We start from the raw sequence: 25601 nt of genomic DNA on the forward strand, positions 1-25601 counted from the left end.
CTGAGCATGTTGATGTATGCAAATTTATTCCAAAGTGTGATTTTATAAAAACACTGCCCTACTTACTTTACATCAAATAAGCTCTTCAAAACAGCTGGCATAAAGTGTCCTTCTATTTCTCTCGCTTCTGTCAAAAGTCTCAAGAAAAAAATATCAGTGGCGTCCTTCTCATATAATTTACTTGAGGCATAAACTGTTTGGGCCATATTATCAAGAACGGCAATAACATGATCGCTGCTTTAGCGGCAGGAAACTGCCGCTAAGTCGGAGATAATGGGCTTGATGATATGCCCTAGAGAATTCCAATAGAAGCCCAGGTGGTCCTTCACACTAGATCCTGGGCATCTATTGGAATTCTCTAGGGCATATTATCAAGCCCCTTATCGCTAAAGAGGAGATAATGTTATCTTCGTTCTTGATATTATGGCCCCATGTGTTTGAAAAAGCATTTTTTTATTCTGAGCTGCCTCCTGTACGTCTAACATACAAACCTCACCTCTTATACCAGCTTTGGAATGTCGGTTGTGTTGTCTTGGTGCGAAAATAAGAACAAACTTTCAAGGCTAATCTTTATTCTGAATCGGTAGGTAATTGAGGACTTATTACATGTTGCCTGTTAGTATGTAGGGTAGCAAAGCAAACTTTGCATACCCATTGAGTGCGGCACTCACCAGGCGAGTCATTTTGGGCTCCTCAACTAGGATTGGGGAATAAAGCTTTGATGCTCCATGTTTCCTCTAATTCCAAGACGTGAAACCCATAATGATGTGGATTTTCATTGCAAGTCTCCCACTAACTTTTAAATTATGAAAATTGTGCCGGGAAAACGTGTGGTCAATTACAGCAAAACTTGGAATTCCAACACGGGCACAAACTCAAGTTTGTGCTCCATTTGGATTTACAGAAGGTCATTTATCCCTGTTCTGCAGAACATGTGGATTAACCCCACCCAACAATAAAGAATCAGTATTTTGTAAAGTATTATGATTTTGATTTCATATGCAGGAGTTAGGGGAGCCTTTCATAAGTTAATTCAACTAATAATAGGTCTTCAACATCAAAGTATCACATTAATTCAGGGTAGTGGGCAAGGACAAGCGCTAGAATAGCGTGCACCGCCATTATGGTGGAAGCCCAGTCCCGGGGACAGGAGTTGGGGGGTCTCCGTGCAAGCCAATGCTGTGGCACTTCCACCTCCTTTTGAATGACCTGTAGGGATGGCGCCAGGGCATGAACCAAAAGCACTTTTCGTGCTTCCGGTTCAGCGTTCAGCTGACGTTGGGGCAGACCGGTCTAGACCCCCTTTAAAAGTGGTTGCCGGGAGCAGAACACTCTCTTGTTCTTTTGCTCCCCCTCCCCACAGAAAAAGCAGCCCCTGGTTGCCCGTAACTTCATTTTCTTTTATAGGTTTCAACGGTGAAGGATAACCAAAGGGGCAAGAAGGGGGAGCAGTGTGTAAGGACCCAGAGTAACAGTCAGCGTTCTAGTGTTTGTATGTAACTACACTAAACACCCACCTACCACTGATGTCACTGGTCAGGTGACACAGCTCTAATAAAAGTGGCCAGTTGCACCCAGTATCCAGTGTGTCCTTTGTTAGAGGTTCTTTCCAGCATGAGGGCCTAGGGCCCAACCTTATAATGGCAACGAGGACGGACGCTGGCCACGCATGCCAGTTAAAAGAAAACCTCAGAAAAAGGGGGATGAGAGAGCTGCCTACATTGAGGGCGCACCCCCTGGGAAAAGAGCCGGCCGCCGAGAGACCCATGGGGCGTGTGCCGAACCACAGGCCTAGAGGAGAATGAGAAGGTGACCGGGAGCCCACCCCGCACCTCTCCGACCTGCTGTAAGCCACCCTTCCGTGGCGGTGCCCCGAAGAAGATAAGCGGACCGACTGGAGCCCACCTGTGTCGGCCACCACAGACCCCGTCACAAAGAGACCAACGCGCAGCCCACAAGCGTGGTTGAACAGGCCCATCGGCCGAAGGTGAGCCCGTGACCGTGACCGACAACGAAAGCGGAGCCCACCTGCAACGGTCAGAACAGTATAATGGCGCCAGCTAGCGCCGCCGGGAGCACTATAATTTTGTAAATAAAACAGGAGGGGTACCCGTCAACCATGTTGGGATTGGGGTGAAATAGTGTACGAACAACAATATCTCAACTGGTATTAATTAAAGACAATTAGTAAAGATATGTAAAAACATTATCTGAAAGGAAACAAGGAGACTCTATATAATTCTGACATGTGCTAAAAGCATAATTTTATGTATAAAGATTTTTTGGGGGGAAAAGAGACAAAAATGTAGTTTACAGTTATAGCAGCACTGCAGTATATATATCACAACAACTGAAAAAACAACCCAAATTGTACGTGGTGCTCTAGGTGTGACAGTGAAAGCCAATATAGCGACGCAGGTGACAATGTGAAACAGCGTGAGTGGCGCAAAGTGACTAGTGAATAAATATACAGTGTATTCATTGATATACGGCGGTTCCAAATAGATTAGAAGTTCATTTTGGAAGTATTCAATGTGTTCAACCACTTCGTATCTGGCGCCTATATTTGCGCTGAAAAAAGTCAATGGCGTTTCGATCCAGGTTACTACAGGATCTTCATCAGGACTGGGTCGTGGGCAGTGCTGTAAGGGGACAAAGAGAGGAGTGGGAATGTGGGATAGAGTAAAGGTTTTGGACAAGGGGAGGGTGACACAGAAAGGAGAAATCAGAGAAGGGACCCATTGGTACCGGTGGATTACCGCGGTGATGCAAAGAAAGAGCGGGGTAACCCATTGAAATGGAAAGCGGTCGCCAATTTGAAAGGGGAGGGCAGATGGACATGCGTAAATCAGGGGTGAGCATGCAGGGGTCGGAGGTAGGAGCAAGGGTCTGCACTCTGTGCCTGTGATCCAGGGTAGTTGAGACTGCATCAGAAGGGGCATGTAACTAATCCAGGTGTGCAAAGGAAAGCAAGGGAAACCAATTAACCTCATGCAGGCGTGGTGAAACTGGGCTGGCCTTGTGGTGGTAGTTAAGGGGCGGTAGCGTTTACCTGGGAGCCATTTTACTGGCAATCAATCGCCGGTTGACAACAATACCCAAGAGGTATGTTCAGCATGGAGAAAAGAAACCAGAAGACAAACAACACCCATGTCATCCGTCTCTCTCTTTAACTATTCAGCGTCACCAAGAGAGCAAAGCAAAAGGCAGGGCTGAGAGCAACGTCCAGACTGCACAGATAAAGAATGAACCCGCCGAACAACTACGAGCCGTAACACAGAGAAATGTTAGTCCTGGATACAGGAACTACACTGCCTGCGGTTTGCAAGCAGCCAAAGAGACTCGTTGAAATCATAAGTCCGACGGCACATTTTTGTGTCTTTTCTTTTCCCCACAGGGGTTTGGACTTTTTCTGTTTGGTTTGATTTTCACCAATTTTGGGAGGGATATAAGGACCCAGAGTCAGCGTTCTAGTGTTTGTATGTAACTACCCTAAACACCCACCCACCACTGATGTCACTGGTCAGGTGACACAGCTCTAATAAAAGTGGCCGAGCTAACGTGCTCGTGGCCAGTTGGACCCAGTATCCAGTGTGTCCTATGTCAGAGGTTCTTTCCAGCATGAGGGCCTAGGGCCTGACCTTACACAGTGGAGCTGCTCTTCACAGCAGCGGAGGTCAGGAGACGTTCGGGACCCCGTCACTGTTTGGTTGAGCTGCAGCAGAGGTTGGGAGGATGTCGGTGTTGTAAGCAGTGATCCGGCAAGGGAAGCAGAAGCAGGTAAGCCTGTTGCTGGGGCAGTGAAAGTGAGGCATGCGTCAACTGTTAAGACACATATCTCTGTGACTGGGCGGCGGTAGTATCTGCGAGGGGAGAGTGCTGCTGTTACCGCTCCTCAATGTTTAGCTTTCACGGGGGAACTAAGGGTACCTGCTCTCCCTGGCAGCTCCGCTGGTGGTGCCATCTTTTTGCTATTGTGACGCTGCCCTGACTGGCAGGGTTTGAGACTGCTCTCTGCCAGTCCCTTTAGGTATCGTGCCCTGTTCTGTGTTGTGCCAATAATTAAAAAACGAGCGCACCTAAAGCTTTACAGGGACCGGCATTTTGTTAAAGCATTTTGGGCGTTTTTTAGTGGGCAAATCCTGCAAGCCTGAGTGGGGTAGCAGGGGGGTGATGAGTCAGCTCAATGTTTTAAAGGTTCAATCTTGGCATAATTCAGCATACAAGAAAGACATTTGTTTTGTGAACAATGCAATTTGGGACATCCGTTTTGTCTTTCAATCTCAGGTTGTATTGTGGTGGTGCAACCTGTGAGTGCCGGGGGTATTTCCTAAAAAGTGGTTGGTGTAGGAGCACACCAGGGCATTTTTGTGTGCTGGGCGTGGGTAATCCTGTTGTGATACAAGGTTAGGGGACAAGTGATGCAAAACAGCATTCATGTTTTTCCTTTAAATACAGCGCCATCCGGTGGGTGGCGACAAGCACAGTGAAGGTCGAGTGTAAGTGACCATCTACCTACCAGCGCATAGAGGAGATTTGTGGACAGTGGAGGAGCCAGTTTGGAATACCATGGTGGGTGGCATTGGCTGGACCGCATTTCCACTGCTTCTGGGAGCCACTGACTCACCTGAGCCTACTGGGTTAGTCAGTGGGTCGTGGCTCTGGTTGCGTGGGTGCATGGGCCGGCTTGTGCTGCTGCTTCTTATAGATAAGAGTTGCTGCAGTCTTTCCTGTCAGCGTACAGTTATTTGAAATCAGATCTAGTCAGGAGAATTTTCCGCGATGGCCCGTAAGCCGTGGCAGAGTGAGAAGCTGTCACTGATGTCATGCTAGAGGCTTTAATGCAGCAAGTCCAGGATATGGGGCAGTCCCTCAATCGGTTTCAGGAGAAGGTAGATGGGCCTGAGGGAGGGGAAGGGAGGCCCAGGTGGCCTATTATCCCACCAACACCTGATTCCCCCCAAGGGAAGTTGTACCAGTACCGCACGCACCAACACCGAGTCCACAGGGTAATGGGGAGCCAAGCATGCCAGTGCCCGCGGGGCCACTAGAAAGCCAGCCACATGTCCTGTTAGTTCCTCTTTTAGGAGGTCCAGGGGGGCACATCAGAGCAGCTGGACATAGAGTCCAACGTAGCGGCAGTATTTCCATGGCTAGAGAAGGTAGGGAACTGGTCTCATGCTGCGGGGGCATCCAGCAGCGGAAGCGATACAGTCGAAAGGGCAAGACAAATAACGGCTGAGTTGGGAAAAGAGAAGCCAGACGGGGTGCCGGCAATACCGGCGGGAGGTGCAATGCCTGTGGTCTCAGTACCGGTCAGTGGTGTTGAAGTCACAGTGGTGACAGTAAGCGCACCAAAGGATCCAAGAGCTCAAAAGATGGCTGATGCAGCAGCACTATCAGGTACAAATAAGACATTGCCTCCTTTGGGTTTGGGGGAGATGCGCTCCGCCAGGGAACAGTTGGGGCATCATTTGTCTCAGGAGACCAAGGAAAAGATCTGGAAGGGGGTATATGTGAGCACTTTTTCTCTGTTGATAAACGAGGCCAAAAGGGATGAGGCAAAGAAGAACAAAGAATGGACACATCATAAAGAGTGGTCCAACATGATTTTAACCGCAACGCTGCGGCTGTTATTTTTCCGCTGTGCGGCTTTTTTCTAAAAGCCGCGTTACATGACGAGCTCAGCTCGTCATCCGCACACGACCACCGTGGTTGATGATGAGCTGAGCTCGTCATCAGCAGCGAAGGGGTTAAAATGCATGGTAGATGAGAACTTGGCCAATTGGATACACGGTTTCACTTTATACATGGCAGTCATGTTGGAGCGTTTAGCAGAGGTTGGGTCTGAAATGGCATGTTACTAAAATAGGATCACCTTCGCGCATGCAACAAAGGGGGGGCGATGGGTGGAAGGAATTTAGAAGGGCAAAATCATAGGACCCATCATTAGGATGGAATCAGACAATTTTGTTTATTCATTTCAAACATTAAGTCGTAGGCCCATCCCACAATCTGCGGGGGCCACCACAGGATAGCGGGTGCTTTTAGCCCTTTCGGGCAGGCCCTGCTGGCAACACGGGAGCAGCACAGGAAAATCAGTGGGCACGAGGAGAAAGGGTGTCTTTTTTATTTCAACAAAAGAACCTGTAGTAGAGAACCAGGTGCACGTAGGTTCAAACATTCCTGTGGTTTCAGTCGTAACGCGTCCTACATTGAGTCCAAGTGTTTCAAGAAATCCAGGGAGAAAGCGGTCAAGAAACAGGAATGAGGAGGCAGCCCTAGCAATGTCTGGATCTCCTATGAATATCGGTGCCATGATTCCCTGGTTAGACAGTTACAACTGCCCGGAAGCAGCAAGGACAATCAGGGAAAGGTTTGTAGAAGGTTTCAGAATCCCGGCGCAGGATTACATTGGGGTGGCACACTGCATGAATCAGTTCTCAGTTAGATCCAATGAGGGCGTAGCAGCAGCAAAAATTCAGAAGGAAGTAAGATTGGGCAGAGTAGCAGGCCAATTTGACAACGTCCCAATACATGATTTTGTTTGCTCACCACTGGGGGTGATTCTGAAGAAAGTGCAAGGGGAATGTCGCCTAATCCACAATCTTTCAGCTCCAAGAGGAAATTCAGTGAACGATGCAATTTCAGACGCAATGTGCAGTGTAAAATATGCATCTTTTGACCAGGCAGGAGACATGCTAGCAAAATCTGACATTGAGTCCGCTTTAAGATTACTGCCGGTACACCCTTTAGACTTTCACCTGCTGTGTTTCTGATTCCAGGGGAAGTATTACGTGGAGAAATGTATGCCAATGGGTTGCTTGGTATCCTGTGCCTATTTTGAGAAATTTAGCTCCTATCTGGAGTGGGTTTTCAGGAGGGACAAGGGCCACCTATGGGTACTACATTACTTCAATGATTTTCTTTTCCTGGGGGCACCAGGCTCGGGGAATGCAGGTTGGCATTGTCAAACTTCTGTGCCCTCATGCAGGAGTTTGGCATGCCATTGGCAACCGGTAAAACAGTGGGCCCAACCACGTAGATTGAATTCCTGGGGATTGAGCTGGATTCTGTTCAAGGGGTGTCTAGGTTACCACCGGACAAGGTAAATTATTGCAAGGTAGCTTTACAGCACTGCCTAAGCAAAGAGAAAGTCATGTTGCACCAGTTAAAACAAGTATTGGGACAGTTGAATTTTGAACTACACATAATCCCAATGGCATGCCCATTTCCCTGCTCCATTGCGCAGGCCATGTCATGTCTCAGAGAGAAGCATCATCACACCAGGCTATCCGGCGTGGTCAAGCAGGACATGCTCATTTGGAAGGCATGCCTGCGTGATTTCAATGGTAGGGTGGTATGGCCTACTTCGCCGAGGTCCAACCCTGAGTTGGCCTGATGACTGATGCAGCATGTAGCAAAGGTTTCGGTGCCATTCTAGGGTGTGAGTAGATTTCACAGCATTGGCCAGGTTGGTGGAGAGACTTGGGGACCACTGGTAATATAAGCTTTCTAGAGCTCTTTCCCATTCTTGTGGCACTGTCCATCTGGTCAGTGGTGGAATGCATTAATAATTAAACAGCTAACTGCGGTATGCTATTGCATTTATTGAAGGAGATTGTTTTACAGTGTATGAAACTGAATGTGCTTTTTAAAGGCAAGCACATGCCAGGTGTATAGAATCATGCAGCTGATGCATTGTCTTGTTTTAAAATGCAGGCTTTCAGGTTCAGGCCCTTGTCACCAGCCGACTGGACTGCGGAAACTCCCACAGCCAAACTTCAGAAACGACTTGAGCGCATACAGAACGCCTCCTCACGACTCATCCTCGACATCCCCCGCCACATATCCGCCCACCTGAGAAACCTGTGTCGTATTTTGACGATGGCTGGGTTAGCGCTTAGCTTTGCTACACGTTTCCCGCTTAAATTAGCTATACGTAGAAACGCCATTTTGTATGTGTTGGCGGCCATCTTAAATCATGAGCGGCCTCGTGGCCGGCGTGCCCTTTAGTCCTTTGTCCGTTCCATTGACCATTTGAGTCTGCCCAGCAACAGGCTATTTTTAGTATTGGTCAAGCCCACTCATGCGCAGTTCACACTGACCAGTCACTCCGTAGGAATGTGCCGCAAACTGACCAGTGGGTTTGAAACCCTCCAATGAGCTGGCAGTATTCCAAAATATGCCCTTATATGTACATAATGTTCTGCAACTTTGTGCAGCGTGTTCGTTTTATTACCTGTAGAATTATATAAAAGAAAGGGTCACACCGATGTTCGGTGTGATACCTCTTGCATTACCGAAGGGTGCTGTATGAGTGTACCACCACCCCATGGGGTCTTAATAAACTTGTTCTTTGACTTTTACAGTTTCCTTGCCAACAGTTCTTGAATGTAAGTGGGTTAACTTCGGAGCATGTAGGCCTTGGGAACCCTGATTACTTCAAATTGGCGACCACGAAGGGACTCATCGGCGACTCAGATGCCCGAAGGAGAGGTCGTGACAAAGGCTTGGAAACTCGCCATGGGCGCGCGCTGCCACGAGTGACCCGAGTCTTGGCTGCCACGGTGTTTCTTCCTTTCCTTCTGATCTGACCTTCCAGGTGGCGCCGGTCTCCGACTGAGTTTTCGAGTGTCTGCGTTGCTGAGAAAGTGCCGTTTGGCTGATTTGGCTTACAAGACCTTGGCAGTTGGAATCTGGACCTTTGAGAATTTGGGTAAGATTTGTGATCGGTAAGGTAGTCTGCGGACGCTTACTGGAGTTCTATGATTTGTGATCGGTAAGGTAGTCCTTGGACGCTTGCCGAATTGTGATCTATGACTTTGATTTGAGTTAGCTAACATTTGTGAATTTGTGAATTTGTGAACTTTGAACTTATATGTGTAGTGCACTTCACATAGGCAGGCATGTAGAGATGTTTCTCTAACTTTGTTTTTTCCCTTTGAGCGGCACATTTGTGTGAAGTACTGTAAGTGCCTTTTATACGGTGTCACGCTTTCGTGATACTCTTTGAACATGCCTGTTTTTAGCACGCTTCGAGGGATGTGTTGTCTTGGAAATGGTACCACAATTAGGTTAGCGGAATCACAGCCGGCTTCCCCAGAGGGAACGCCAAATCGCGAAATGTATATTAAACATGGCCTTCCCCCTATTATGTACAGTAAATTATGGCATAAGTACACAAAGGCCGATCCTGAATTGCAATGGCCTCTACATGGGTCGTTCGATTTACGTAAAGTACAGTTTGTAGAGCAATGTTTGTTTCAACGCAGGTCTAGACAAAACATGTTTGATTGTGTGCGAATGTGGGAGAAAGCGGTGCGTGAGCGAATGAAACGTGAAGTTGCCTTGGCGGACAAAGAGCAGCGCAAGGCTGCTCGGGATAAGGCTTTACAGCTTGAGGAAAAAGAGGCTCAGGAGAAAAGAGAGAGGGAGGAACGGGAACATAAATTACAAACGACGGGTCAATTCCCTATTCGTCGACCGCTTTATCCTGTCCTTAATAATGAAATTGATGATTTTTCATTGCTAGATCGGTCACCGCCTCCGTATGTTTCGCCAACGGCTCCAGCTGAAGATTCGGGTGATGATGGGCAGGATAAGTCGGAAAAGAAGGGTATAACTGCTCTCAGGTTTACCACGGAGAGGTCCGCGCATTTACGTAGTTGGGCTCGTAAAGTGAATAAGAATTGTGTTTCTCAGGCTGAGGTAGTTGCGGAGAGGAGTAGGTGGACGGATCATGAATTACTGTATTTCCTGTCTAATTTGGCGGATGAAGTTGTTGCCGCGTATCGTCAACTTTCAGATACGTTTGAACCTAAAGCTGTGTCAGTATGTCGTGAGAATTTGGATAAAGGTGTATTTGATCTTGCAGATGTTGATGGCCTTTTCAAGCAACTGATCCAGCTGCGAGACGAGACAACCGGATTGCGGGAGGAGCGGAAAAGGAGGCAAAAGGAGTCCGAATCGGAAAATAATGGGCAGATTAAGGAGTGTTCTCTCCGGGGTCCAGATAAGAGTTTTGCATTGCATGTTATGCCTATGCGTGAAGCCGCGCCTTTGTATGTTCCACCTAAAGGGGAAGGTACAGATGATGATAAATCGTCGAAGGATGCGAAAGGGTATTTTGTATATAACTGGGTATATACGCCTTGGAATAGAGCAGATGTTATGGCATTGAAAAACTCTTTACCTGACCTTCGAAAAAACCCGGCGGCATTTTATGAAGGGGTGGAAGGGGCTATTTCGTCTTGTGTGATGACTCTTGTGGATATAGATTTGTTCTTTGGGCTAATTCTACCACCTGATATGTGGAGGCAAATTCGTAAAAATAATGATGAAACGATATTGGGGGGCCCATTGAAAGAAATTAATGCTGCAGATTTAGACAGGGAACCAGCATGTAAGCCTTGTCAGTTAATTCTAGATCTCCCGGCAGCTATCTTGATTAAATTAAAGACGCTTGTTCCCTCTAAAAAGATTGATTGGACTATGCTGACGTCGTGCAAACAGAAACCCGATGAAACGGTCTCAGATTTCTTTACACGCTTTGAGGAGGCATTTCATGATTACAGTGGTCAATCTTTGACAGACGATACGGGTCGGCATTTGTTTGTAGATAAGTATGTGGCTAATCTCCTACCGGAGATTGCAAAAAGATTGAAGTCGAGTGAAAGTTCCTGGGCCACGGCGACCCCAGCGTCTTTGTTAACTATGGCTCAGTACTATGAGCGGCAGGAATTGGAGGCTAAAGAAAGTGTAGAGAAAAAGGCGAAGGAATTGAAAACGAAGGTGATGTTGGCGCAGGTTCGGGAAACACAGGGTAGAGGGAATGATAGAGGTAGACGGGGTGGAAGAAATACGTCGTATGGTCGTACGGACATAGCGGAGGATCAGTGTGCTTATTGTAAGGAGTTTGGGCACTGGGCCGAAGATTGTCCGGTACTTCGTGAGCAGCGTAGTCAGCGTGGTCGAGGAGGCGGAGGGTCGAGAGGAGGTTATACGGGAGCGAGAGGTGGCGGAAGTAATCGTGGAAAGGTTGAGGAGAGGTGCCGTGGCCAGGATGAACGAAATACGTTTGATAGGCGGAATCAATATCAGATTTCGGAGGGAGAGAATGTGGAACACCAGGATTATGTGCATGCATAGGACTGCGTAGGATGGGGTAAGGAATCAGTTGAAGTGCCGGTAGATCAGCAGGGTCCATATGTAACAGCGGGCATTCTGGGTTCTACTGATCAATTTCTAGTCGAAACAGGAGCTACACGTAGCGCTTTGTCAAAAAACTTGATTCCGAGGGCTCCCCTGTCTGGCGAAATGATTACATGTGTAGGGTTTGATGGCACACCCTCCCCCAGCCCATTGTCCAAGCCCCTTGCACTATGTCTTGACAAATATTTTAGTTTTGGTCAATTCTTGTTATCACCCCATACCCAGATAATATCCTGGGTATTGACTTGCTTAAATATTTTCGAGCAACAATACGTTGCGCTCCTGAGGGAGTGCGGGTTATCCTGAATGACAATTATCCTGACCCCGACAGGTTTTACGCCATCTCAGATATTTCAGCTTTAGCCTCTCTACCGCATACGTTATGGGCGACCTCAGATACGGATGTGGGAGAGATGCGTATTCCACCGATACATATTACTGTTAAGGAGGGGGCCCCTCTACCACGAGTGCCACAATATAAGATTTCGAGAGAAGGTGAAATTGCATTGACACATATTGTTCAGGATTTGATTTCTGCAGGGGTGGTGGAGGAGGTCCCTTATAATGTTTGCAACAGCCCTATTCTTCCGATCCTTAAGAGAGATACTGACGGCAAAGTCTATCGCTTTATTATTGATTTGCGAGAGATCAACAAAATTGTCATTCCCCAATACCCGGTGGTGTCCGATATTACGACCTTGCTTACCTTGGTTCCACCAACGGCCACCACGTTTAGTGTAATTGATTTAAAGAATGCGTTCTTTTCCATCCCTGTTCATCCTGATAGCAGATACCTGTTTGGCTTTACGCTAAATAATAAATCGTATGGATTTTGTCGTGTTCCCCAAGGATATACTGAAAGCCCTAGCATCTACAGCCAGGCTTTGAAAAGGCAGTTGGATTCCTTTAAATTGCAGTCTGGCGTTGCTCTCATCCAGTATGTGGATGACCTTCTGCTTGCTGCTGACTCTTATGCACAATGTGAACAGAGTACACTTGCGTTGCTTTCCTTTTTGGCGCAGAACAATCATAAGGTTTCGAAGAAAAAGCTCCAATACTGTAGACCTCAGGTGACCTACCTCGGTCATCTGTTGTCTAAGGAGGGGCGTGCATTAACATCTGATCGAATTCAAGCAATTTTAGACACACCAGCTCCCCGCACACAGAGAGATGTACGTGCTTTCATAGGGTTGACGTCCTTCTGCAGACAATGGATTATGGGGTTTTCACATATTATAAAACCGTTGTTAGCGTTACTGTCCAAAGCCACACCAATGCCCCTTGAGTGGACAGATGAATGTCAGAAGGCTTTTGAACAGTTGAGGCAGGCCCTTTGTTCCGCACCCGTGTTAGGCACACCAGACTACACGAAGCTTTTCACATTGTACGTGCATGAGAATGATGGGTGCGCGTTGTCAGTGTTAGTGCAATTACACGGGGATAAGCAGAGACCATGTGCATACTTCTCTGCCATTCTGGATCCTGTAGCACGAGGGTTGCCTGGGTGTTTTCGAGCGGTAGCAGCAACAGCAGTGGCCATACGACAGAGTGAGGGAATAGTGTTATCACACAAACTGTTGGTGTTAGTTCTTCACGCAGTAGATGCCCTGCTAAACCAAACAAAGACCCAATACCTCACGAGTGCACGTCTAACAGGATATGAGCTGACACTTTTGGCGCCACATATTACACTGAAAAGATGCGCTACTTTGAACCCTGCCACTTTATTGCCCTATCCGGCCGAGGAGGGTCAGGAAGAAAAACATCACGATTGTGTTTTTCTGACCGAGGAACAGACAAAGGGTTGTGTTGACTTACAGGATGTCCCACTTCCAGATGTGGATGGGGAACTGTGGGTTGATGGATCGTGTTTAAGGCTGCCAGATGGTACGACTTCCGCAGCCTATGCGATCACGACACTTAAGACAGTGGTAGAAACAGCTAGGATACCACAAAAGTCGGCTCAGGCAGCAGAGCTGATAGCCTTAACAAGAGCCTGCTAACTGAGTGCTGGTTTATGTGTGAACATATACACGGACAGCCGGTACGCCTTCGGAGTGGCACATGACTTCGGGCTACTCTGGAGAGAACGTGGGTTTTTGACATCTCACGGAGAGCACATTATGCACGGAGAACTAGTGCGTGATCTCCTAAATGCGCTGCTAGGCCCAAAGAAAGTAGCGATAGTAAAATGCAGTGCCCACAAAAAGATCACGGATAAAGTGGGTCAAGGAAATGCCTTTGCAGACAGCATAGCAAGACAAACGGCTATGTCCCGAACTAGCTCCCCCATGTACGTGATACAATCGCAGGCTGAGCGATGGAGTGATGCTAGAGCAGAAATATTGGATATTCAAAAAACAGCTACTGAATCTGAACTTGCGGCATGGGCAGCAGATGGGGTACTAGATGACGAGGGTTGTTGGAGAAGCAAAGACATGGAGAAGTGGAAATTGCCTGCGGCTTATTTGCAGGCGATGGTCCAGATGACACATGGACTGGCGCATGTCGGAGCTCTTGCAATTACTCGGCTCTTAACACGAGTTTGGGAACACCCTGAGATTGCTAATACTGCGAAGAGAGTAGTGCAGACCTGTCTGGTTTGTTTACAACACAATCCTGGAAAGGGGACCCATACTCCGAAAGGAGGGTTCGTTCCACCTTCTGCGCCATTCGAGGTACTCCAAATGGATTACATCCAACTCGAGCGCTGCAACAACCTGAAGTACGTCCTAGTGGTGGTATGTGCCTTTAGCAAATGGATTGAGGCCTTCCCCACGAAAGACAATACGGCTTTGACAACAGCTAAGGTGTTGCTTAAGGAATTCTTTCCTCGCTTTGGAGTTTGCAAATTTTTGTGGAGCGATAATGGGCCTCATTTTGTTGGAAAGATAGTGGAATATGTACTGAAGGGGTTAGGGATTCAGCAGAAGTTCCACGCTGTATTCCACCCTCAGTCAGCAGGCCTGGTCGAGCGGTACAATGCTACGTTGAAACTTAAACTGGCCACAATTGTGGCGTCTACATCGTTGAAGTGGCCAGATGCTTTGCCGCTAGCGCTACTCTCTCTTAGATCAGTACCCCATTCACGAACTGGCCTTACGCCTTATGAGGTGGTGTTTGGGCGCCCCATGAACATTTGGGGGGTGCCTAAGCCGCGACTAATACATGATGTGCCTTGTGTTATGATGAATGATTATTTGGCACGATTAACAAATGATTTACTCTCTATTCATCAACAGGTTCGAGAAGCGCTCCCTGACAACTCTACTGGAGAGGGCCATGATCTCCGTCCTGGGGACCACGTTATGATTCGGTCATTTGAGAGAGCAAGCAGTTTGGAGCCCAGGTGGAAGGGTCCCGAACAGGTCCTTCTTGCAACCCGAACCGCTGTACGAGTGACCAACAGGAAGCGGTGGGTGCATTCGACACACTGCCGCCGTGTCTCTCCGGATCTGGTGACTCCTACTGTGCTGACCGACTACAAAGAGATCTTGGAGAAAGAAAAGAGCCCAGCTGTGACGTCGGCCGAAGTTGAGGGAGCCTTCCCGGACCAAGCTGTTGCCGGACGAGAGCTCTACAACTTGCGTCCTCCAGGTTTGTGAAACGGAAACCGGGAATTCCAAGGGGGGGGGGATCAGTTCTGCCAGTATAGCGACACCCGTCTTGGCCCGGAGAAGAAAACAACGGCTACCTCGGAGTTCAGCACCACATTTTTCTTTTTTTAGGTATACACGCATGTGTATGTGAAACTTTGCGACCAATTCGAACTATTTGAGACCCTGCAAAGGTTTTCAGAACTATGGCATTATTAGCAGCACGAGATAAGAGACTCTTGGGTGCCATTCTCTTTGTCCTGACTATTGTGGTGATTGCGGTAATAGCCTGGGTAGTTGAACTTGTGGTACCTGCATGTGAACATTTGCTGCCGACTACCCCGGCTCCATCTGAACATTTCCATTTCACCCTGCCTTACCACGAAGAACGGCACCGACAGACTTATTTGAACAATAGTTTTATTCAGATCCTACATCATACACACAATATGACAAATACTTCAAATTGCTGGGTGTGTGGGATGTTGCCTGGGCATCAGAAGAAAGGGGGTACTCCACTCATCCCTCTCCCGTTTTCACATAATGGATCCTGTAATGCATTTTATACTCTCCTCTTTACTTTGAGATGGCCTACAAAAGGGGGAGTGCTTTTCCGTTTGAATAAATTGTGTCATCATGATCGGGATGGGTATCCACAAGCTGAGGGTACTCGATTTGAATATGAGGAGTACCGCCCTGACAATGTGTCTGCTTCACGAATGTATAGCAACCAGCGAAATGTCAATGTATCGAATGCACATGTTATTAATGTTATCGCTACTAAAGCAGACCTATGCATCCGTAATAAAGGTGTAATTTCTGTTGGGAAAAGTGAATGTAACACCACACTCACGTTTGATAGTCCTATTGGTATATCGTTTGTAACATCCCGAAATACTTACTTCATCTGTGGAACTAAGGGTTATCATCAGCTTCCTTTGGGATGGTCAGGCACTTGCTATGTGTCTTTTGTATTGCCGCCTGTATTCATTGCCCCACCAATGTATCACAACAATTATATCCTCTATCACGACTTTGTTTTAAACCGTGATAAACGTTCCCTTGTCTTGGACGATGTTGATCAAATAGACACTACCTTGCAACAGTATGTGGACTTTAATTTGGGTTTGTTCTCTTTCGTTGGGGCAGCTTTGAACAGTCGAAAGATCCGACGACTAACTCGTGTTGTTGAGGCTGTGGCTAATGATACCGCAATTGCACTTGGAAATATCACTGAAGAAGTACAGATTTCTAGAATTGTTGCGCTTCAGAACCGGATGGTTCTAGATGTAGTGTTAGCTGACCGTGGGGGGGCATGTAGAATCATCGGAAGTAGCTGTTGCGTCTACATACCTGACAATTCACCATCTGTATATGATGCTATCACTAAACTACATAAGATAGCGGCTGAAATACATCCAGATAATGGTACTTGGACTCTGTCAGGATGGTTCTGGTCAATACTCACCACGTGGGGATGGAAACTGTTAACGATTCTATGTGTTATTGTGGGAATTCTGTTTTTCATTTGCTTATGTATCCAATGTGGCCCAGTTTTTTGTTCTATGTGTTTGTCAGTTTGTGTACCATCGAGACGAGCTCTTGCTCATGACAAAATGATGCTTCATAAAGAAGTAACACAAATAATGCTAATTGATATAGAAGATGAACATCCTGATTATGTCCACTATGAGGTAGCTTCAGCTAAGCGCTAAAAGGGTCGTCTGTCGTATTTTGACGATGGCTGGGTTAGCGCTTAGCTTTGCTACACGTTTCCCGCTTAAATTAGCTATACGTAGAAACGCCATTTTGTATGTGTTGGCGGCCATCTTAAATCATGAGCGGCCTCGTGGCCGGCGTGCCCTTTAGTCCTTTGTCCGTTCCATTGACCATTTGAGTCTGCCCAGCAACAGGCTATTTTTAGTATTGGTCAAGCCCACTCATGCGCAGTTCACACTGACCAGTCACTCCGTAGGAATGTGCCGCAAACTGACCAGTGGGTTTGAAACCCTCCAATGAGCTGGCAGTATTCCAAAATATGCCCTTATATGTACATAATGTTCTGCAACTTTGTGCCGCGTGTTCGTTTTATTACCTGTAGAATTATATAAAAGAAAGGGTCACACCGATGTTCGGTGTGATACCTCTTGCATTACCGAAGGGTGCTGTATGAGTGTACCACCACCCCATGGGGTCTTAATAAACTTGTTCTTTGACTTTTACAGTTTCCGTGCCAACAGTTCTTGAATGTAAGTGGGTTAACTTCGGAGCATGTAGGCCTTGGGAACCCTGATTACTTCACCTGCACTGGCTCCCCGTCAGCAGGAGGATCACGTTCAGGCTCCTCACCCACGCACACAAAGCACACCACGACAATGGCCTGAATACCTCAACAACCGCCTCTCGTTCTACACCCCCACCCGCCAGCTACGCTCTGCCAGCCTCACCCTTGCCACTGTCCCACGGATCCGCAGAACCACCACCAGCGGAGGATCGTTCTCCTACCTGGCAGCCAAAACATGAAACTCCCTCCCTGCACACCTAGGACTGACCGAGAACCATCTCACCTTCAGGAAACACCTCAAGACCTGGCTCTTTGAGCAATAGCGACACCCGCCCCCTCCCCCTCCAGCGCCTTGAGACCCTCATGGGTGAGTAGCAAGCTCTATAAATGTATTGATTGATTGATTGACACATCCCAGATGCAGCCATGTATCCAACACCTTTCCCAGTGGGCAGTGGGGCCTGGGTGAGAGCAGTGCTGTGAGAGAGGTGCGCTGCATCAGCCTGAGTGCGCACATGCGAACAAGCGACATTGCCCTGCGTAATGATGTGATCTCTGACATCATTCAGTCACATCTCTGTCTCATTTTAACGACCTGCTGTACCGTATTGTAGGCCTGAGCCAGCCGTCAGCACTGCCGCACAGACACGTTTTGAGCACAGTGATGTGGGAGGGGTGGGCTGCATCAGCCCGGGTGCGCAGGTGCAAAAAAGCGATCTTGCCTTGCATAGTGATGTGATCTCTGACCTCATTCAGTCACATGTCTGTCTCATTTAAAGGACCTGCTGGACCGTATGGTAGACCTGAGCCAGCGGGCAGCGTTGCCCTACAGACACGTGGTGTTGGCTTTCAAGGCACTGTAGTGAGCTCATTACTAAGTGTACATGAACACAGGCTTCCGCCACTTCATTACACATGCACATTATGCTTCTAGCATACGCTCTGTTCCTTTGTATGTGAACCTTGGTATAACATCTTATTATTTAACCTTGTGTATTGCCGTGCACTCTAACTTCTCTTTGAACCACGATTGCCACTAACAGTTGGTAGATCGTGCTTCAAAAATAAAGGATGCACTAAACTGGTGTTTTCTATTAAGCTTGAAATAAACCTTCATTTACCTCCAGATGTTTCCACCAATAAATTATTTCTACCTTTTCGGACACTCAATTAATTTACCAAAAATGGCCGGAGCGGGGGCTCACCCCTTAATGATGCCCTCGGCATTCTGAAGCCTCCCATGGTGGAATCAAGACACCGTCCCCGACCAGAGACCTGCTCTCCCATCCTACAAAAGTAGCCCAGACTTAGGGCTTGCACCAGTACGTCATTGGACACACCGATGGCGGCAGGTGAGCAGTGAAGCCTTGGTGCGCAGGACCTACATTTTAGCACAGTGCAGGGGAAGAGGCTGGAGTGCAGCAGGCTGGGTGCAAAGGTGCAGGTAAGCGATTTTCCCGTAGCTCATAATCTAATCTCTGGCCATACTGCGGGAGGGGTGGGGTGCATTACCGTGGGTGCGCAGGTGCGAACAAGCAATGTTGCTGTGTGTAATGATGTGATCTCTGACCTGATTCAGTCTCAGCTCTGCCTCATTTAAAAGACCTGCTGGACCGTACTGTAGGCCTTATCCAGCGGGCAGCGCTGGCCTACAGATACGTGGCGTTCGCTTTTAGGGCACTGCAGTGAGCTCATTACTAAGTGTACATGCACACAGGCTTCCGCCACTGCATTACACGCGCACAAGATGCTTCTAGTATGCGCTCTGTTCCTTTGTATGCAAACGTTAGCATAACATATTATTATTTAACCTTGTGTGTTCTCGTGCACTCCAACTCCTCTTTGAACCACGATTATCATTAAAAGTTGGTATATCGTACTTCAAAAACAAAGGATGCACTCAACTGGTGTTTTCTTTTAAGTTTGATATAAACCTTCCTTTACCGCCAGACGTTTCCGCCATTAAATTATTTCTCCCTTTTCAGACACTGAATTGATTGAGCCAAATGGGTGAAGCAGGTGCTCACCCCGTCATGATGCCCTCTGCATTCTGAGGCCTACCATCGTGGTACAAAGACACCGTCCCCAACTGGAAACCTGCTCTCCCACCCTACAAAGGTACCCCGGAGTCACAGCTTGCATCGGCACGTTGTTGGACACACCAGTGGTGTCAGGTGAGCAGTAAAGCCTCGGTGTAGGATCTACAATTGAGCACTGTGCGGGGGAAGGTGATGGGGCGCAGCACCCAGGGTGCACAGGTACAGACAAGCGATGTACTCGTAGCTAAAAATTTAATCTCTGACCTCATTCATATGTTTCAATTTAAGGATTTGCTGGACCACACTCTTCCTTGCTAACCCAAGCGTCCTATACAAACGGGTGACGGGACGTAAACACTGAGGGCTAGGTGCAGTAGGCCGACGCTCTATCTCCTCCTCCCTCTCTTCATTTTACTCTCCCTCCCCTTCTCCCTTCCCCCCTCTCAATTTCACTATCTTCCTTTCATTCAGACTACTTTTCTTTTCCTCTTCCACATGGCACACGTACTTGTGTTTAATTTTTGTCTTTCAGGTTTTGTACGCTGCTTCCGGAGGAGTCCTGCCCGTGTAATTACAGAACCAATAAGTCACTGCCTAGGACCACCGAGGACTGGCAAGGCCCACTCTGCATTTTTAAATAAAGCCCGGAGAGTGGCGATCCCCAGACTTCAGTTGGCCTCAAAGGCGTCCTAACAATTAGTAAACAATATCCGGGAAGGTGGCGATCCCCTAGGCTACGAAACATCTCTGTGCCCTTCAGCGTCTAATTTACATGTGACATTAACATCCATTCTCTAAAGAGACCCGTAATATAATAATAGGATTAGCCACGGAACATTAGCCACCAGGAGCCTCATTTAAATCATCTCCATTTCCATTTTTACCACCCGGATCCGCTCTATTAAAGCGATTCAAGGTTTTCCTCCCCTCTCTTCAAATAGTCAAACAAGAAGTTGCTATCACAGAGTGGAAGCCATGCACCTGCCCTCTAACAGCAAACATAAATGTCCTGTGGCTGCACATCCCTGGACATTGTATGAGCTGCCCCTGGGAGGTCGAGCTCCCTAGGACCACAATGCATTGGTTTGTATAAACACATACTAACACTACTGTTGCATTCTTCATTTATTTATATTATCTTTTCTATGTCTATCTATGCTCTCTGGTTTGATCCTCCATCGAAATTTTTACAGTCCAAAGGTGATCCACCTATTCCATGGACAAGATGGAAAGAGGAATTTTTTACTTATCTCAAGGCAATGGATGGAGAACGGATGTCTGCGAAGAGGAAAAAGAAATTTTTTTTACATTGTCTTGGTTCAGAAGGGCAGTTAGTTTTTAGAACTTTACCACCTGTTAGGTCTGAGGTGATAGTATTGTATATGATGAAGCTGTTTCAAGGATTGAAGGTAGATTCAAACCCATTACTAGTGTAGCTCTCAACAGATTCAAATTTTATACAAGAGTTCAGGATATTAATGAATGTTTTGATGATTTTCTTACTGTTCTACGGGCACTATCTGTACATTGTAAATTTGGTCTTATGGCGGATTAAATGATCAGGGATCAGATCATTGTGCACGTAAAGAGTAAGAAAGTTCAGGAACAGTTATGGATTTTAGGTGATCCTAGCTTGGAAACAGCTATTAGTACTGCAAAAGCTCTTGAGCAGTCGGATAGGTGGATTAAATCTTTAGATAAAGCATCCATTTCTAGTCCTTCTACCTAAAGCAATGAGGTCAGTGTTGTTAAACCTCATGAAACAAAAACTAATTATTGTTCCAATAGGAATGATGGTAAGAATAAGCAATTTTTTTGTTTCAGATGTGGCAATCCTGACCATATTGCTTCTTTTCTGCAGTGTCCAGCTATTATTAGACAATGCAACAAATGCGGACGTACTGGGCATTTTTCAAAAATGTGCAAAACTCCTACGAAATCTTTCCAAGACACTAAAAAATCGTCATTTTCTACTTCTAAACATTCTAGTGGTAATGTCTCATATGTTAATGATGAAGGGAGGAGTGATCCAGGCATTAAGGAATTTGGTATTGTTGTATCTGTACAAGAGTCATTTGATATTTCACAAGCTGATAGCTTATCATCTCCTAAAAATCTTGTTAATATTTTGGGGAAAGTGTTAGAACTTATGGTGGACTCTTGTTCTCCATGGACTATTATCACTCAGGAATATTGTATAGAATCATTTGGAGATTTAGTAGATATCAATACATTATCTAAACCTGATATCATTGCTTACAACTTAGATGGATCTAAAATCAACTTTATTGGTTTTAAGGAAGTTCTCCTTACCATCAAAAGTAATTCTGCTATTATCAAACTATATGTTGCATGGAAAGGTGTGAATGTCTTGGGATGGAGAGATCAAGCTAAATTAGGAGATACATTGAATCCTAGGTTAAAGGATCCTGTGTCAGTTCTTGCAATATCTGATGGGGAGTCTAGTGAATTACCTGGATCCACTGAAATTTCCCAGTCTTTTCCAAAAGTCTTTTCTGATAAACTAGGTAAATTGAATGGTTTCAGTCACAGGATCAAGGTTAAACCTAATTCGGTTCCAGTTAAACAAAAGTTAAGGGGAGTTCCTATTAGTATTGGGAATGAGCTTAGAGATATGTTGGATACTATGGTGAAGGAAAACATAATTGAGGAAGTGGAATCTTCAGAGTGGGTTTCCCCCATTGTTTTAGCTATTAAACCGGATAAAAGTATTAGGTTATGTGTGGATTTAAGAGCACTTAATAAGAATTTAGTTACTGACTGTCACCCACTTCCCAACATTAATGAAATGCTGTGTATGTTGGATGGTGCATGTGTGTTTTCTACGTTAGATCTTAGGTCGGCGTATCACCAGATCAAGCTCACTGAAGACTCAAAACAATTTACAGCCTTTATCACACCTTATGGTTTATTTCAGTTCAGGAGAATGCCATTTCGTTTGGCTTCGGCCGCTTCGGTCTTTCAAAGGGACATTTATCATATTTTTAAAGATCTAGGATTATTTGTCAAGTGTTTTCAAGACGATATACTTGTTTTTTCTAAGAATGATTCTAAACATCATTCTCACCTTAAAGAGGTATGTTCCAGGTTAGAAAAATATGGTTTAACTATTAAGGCTAGCAAATGAAAATTTTTCTGTAAATCTGTTGAGTATTTGGGACATACTCTTTCTAGAGAAGGGGTTGTACCAAAGAAAAATCTGGTGGATGTAAATATGAAAGCGCCAGCTCCTGATAATAAGGAAAAGTTACTCTCATTTGCAGGGTTATGTGAGTATTATAGCAAATGTATTCAAAATGTTGCTAACAAAATGGAACCGCTTAGAGAGTTGACCAGGAATTCTGCTAAATTCATTTGGACGGACAAACAAGATCTTGCTTTTAAGTAAATTAAGAATGAGATTGTCAATGCTCCTACTCTAAAATCGTTCTGCATTAATAAGAAATGTATTATTACTGTGGATGCTAGTCTGTATGGGATTGGAGGAGTTCTGAGTCAGTGTTCGGGTAAAGATGAGTGGTGTGTGACATTTGCATCAAGGACTTTGTCCTCCACAGTTATTGAAAAAGAGCTGCTAGCTTGTATTTGGGCTGTGGAACATTTTAGAAATTATGTGTGGGGAAATAGGCTCATTTTGAGAACGGACCACAAACCATTGGTGGGTATTTTATCGCCTGGTGGTGGATGGAACTCGACAGCGCGGATAGCCCAGTTATCTTCATGTCTTCAAGAATATGATTTTGAAATTGTTTATGTACCGGGAAAGAGCAATGTTACGGCGGATTTTCTCTCGAGATTACCCTGTAATGATGATAGTGTTTCAACTATTGAACAAGAAGTTGATGTTGTTGCTTCAATTGGTGATTGTGTTTCTCAAGAGGTTTTGACTTTAAGTGAAGAAGAGTGGTTTGAAGAATTGAGTAAGGATGCTGTGTGCCAGCAGATTTTTGACTATGTAAGAGAAGGATGGCCAAATAGTAAGGGTATTTCTATGAATTTAGCTCCTTTCTGTCAAGTTGCTTCTGAAATTGAAGAGTTTGGTGGTCTTTTGTTTAAAGCTGGTAAGATAATTCCTCCTTGTTCTCAACAGGAGAAAATTGTGTTACTATCTCACCAGGGTCACATTGGTATGTCTTCTATGAAATGCCTAGTTAGGGAACATTTTTGGTGGCCAGGTATTGATAAAATGATAGACAGAATAGTGAGGGACTGTTCACACTGTGTTAGTAGTGATAAGATGCTTCATCTATCTTCTGCTCCCCTTAAACCTGTGAGTTGGCCTAATTTTCCTTGGCAGAAGGTAGCATTTGATATCTCTGGTCCTTTCAGACATTTGCCGTTAAATGCTCGCTATGCTTTGGTTTTGGTTGATTACCACTCAAAATGGCCCAAAGTTAAGTTTGTTGGGAATGCCTCTTTGCAAATAATTGTTGTTTTCTTGAAGGAGATTTTTGCTTGGGAAGGTTTCCTGGAAACATTTGTCACTGACAATGGTTCACAGCTTATTTCTTCCGACATTGAAGAATTCTTTAAGCTTTGTGGTATTAAACATCATAGTACGTCCTTATATGAGCCTAGGGAAAATGGCCAGGTGGAAAGTTTCAACCGTGTTCTTAAGGAGTGTATTAGCAGTATGAATTCTTCTGGAGGTGATTGGTTGGAAGTTGTCAGGAAAAGGTTGTGGACATATCCCATCACGCCTCACTCAGTCACTGGTGTGAGTCCTTTCACGCTTCTCAAAGGAAGAGAACCATCCTCTGATATTTGACCCTGGTGGATTAAAAAGTTAAACAAAAATGGTTCTGTTGTTGATTTTGAATGTATTGCCAAACGTGTTGAAGATAAACAACAAAAAATGAAGATCTCGTTTGATTAAAAAATGAATGTTAAAGTTCCTGATTTTGTGGTGGGTGAATGGGTGGGGATAAAAAAACTGGTTTTCTTGCCAAAGGGTTTTCTAAATGTTTTCCTCCCATTAAGGTAGTTAAGGTGTTTAAAAATAGTGTTGTCACTCAAGATGGAAGAGTTTGGAATGTTCGTAGAGTGGCTAAGTGTGCTGATCTTTACAAGCCGCATAATTCTCAGATGTCTTGTTCTGATAATAACCTGGGAAGATCAGTACACAATTTCAAAAAATGTCCTCAAAACTCAGTACAAAGTGATTTATCGATTGCCTCTAGAGTTAAAGATAGTGTTAGACCCAAGAGAATACCCAGTAGATATTTGAATTGATGTTTTTTTGTTTAGCGATAAGATGTGTTGCATTCTTTATTTATTCATATTATCTTTTCTATGTCTATCTATGCTCTCTGGTTGCTGGAGCCTGGAATGTATGATGTGTGCCTGCATCTTACATGCTGGGTTCCAGATTCTATAAAAAACTGTTTTACTAGAGATCTACCTTGTAACTGACATGCTGTGCTTCCTCTGCATATTTCGAAATAAACCTTTGGATTTTATACATATTGAGCATCCATCGTTTTAATAACTACTTGCACACGTGTAGTACAGCAACCAGAGTTTAGTGAAGAGGCAGCGGAAGCACAACATTTAAAAATATAAATCCTACCAGAGGTCGGATGACACAGTTCAATGAGACGACGACCCTGGGATGAGTAAAAACAGCTACATGAAGAAAACTGGTCTTCAGCACAACGCAAACAAATTAGAAATATTGGTGAGAGCTGCCTTCTTTTTTCCTTCTCCCGCTCGTTGCCAAATTTATGTAGTGATTAGGCAGACAGAAGTGGATCCGATAAATAGATTTAGTGCAGGAAAACAAGACACCTTAAACAACCACCAACAGAAGCAGGCAGGAAAGCAACCGTCTTCTCCAGCACCGTGTACAAACTCCCCAACGTTCCCCTCATGAAAGCCCTACATTCTAACATTACATACGTACACTCTAGTAAAATTACATACTAACATTCTACTGTGTCTTACATTGGAATACTACACAGAGCACATGACTTTACAGCAATGAGCTCATGTTTTTATCCAGAAGTCTTCAGATTGGTAGGGGTGTGTAGTGCACTTCCTACTCCCTGTATCATATAAACGCAAACTAACACTACTTCCACAGGTATTCTACAGTGCCCAGAGCACTTCACTTTACAGCAATGAGCTCCCAATTTAGGCTCATGGTTTAATCCTTGAGTCTTCAGACCATTAGGAGAAAGTAGTTCGCTACCCACTCCCTATAAACTATAAACGCATACTAACACTAATTACACATTTATCCTACAGTGCCCAGAGCCCATCACTTTACAGCAATCAGCTCGGTTTGACCCCCGAGTCCTCACACCAGTAGGCATGAGTACGTCGCTTCCGGTATAGTATAAACACATGGTAGCAGTCAGTAGTATGGCCGGGATGCCTGTCACCCCCTCCCAACACAATCCCCAAGGATGGGAAGACGGACGCAGTTCTGAACTTTTGGAAGGCGGG

The 25601-nt window shown here is 45.6% G+C and overlaps 1 pseudogene; it reads left to right on the top strand.

Annotated features, from left to right (window-relative positions):
• Nucleotides 1-5294: 5294 nt before the first annotated feature.
• On the top strand, nucleotides 5295-23922 carry LOC147730577 (uncharacterized; annotated as a pseudogene).
• Nucleotides 23923-25601: the final 1679 nt, after the last annotated feature.

Source organism: Lissotriton vulgaris, chromosome 2_1 (assembly GCF_964263255.1).
Source record: "Lissotriton vulgaris chromosome 2_1, aLisVul1.2, whole genome shotgun sequence".
Lineage (NCBI taxonomy): Eukaryota > Metazoa > Chordata > Amphibia > Caudata > Salamandridae > Lissotriton > Lissotriton vulgaris.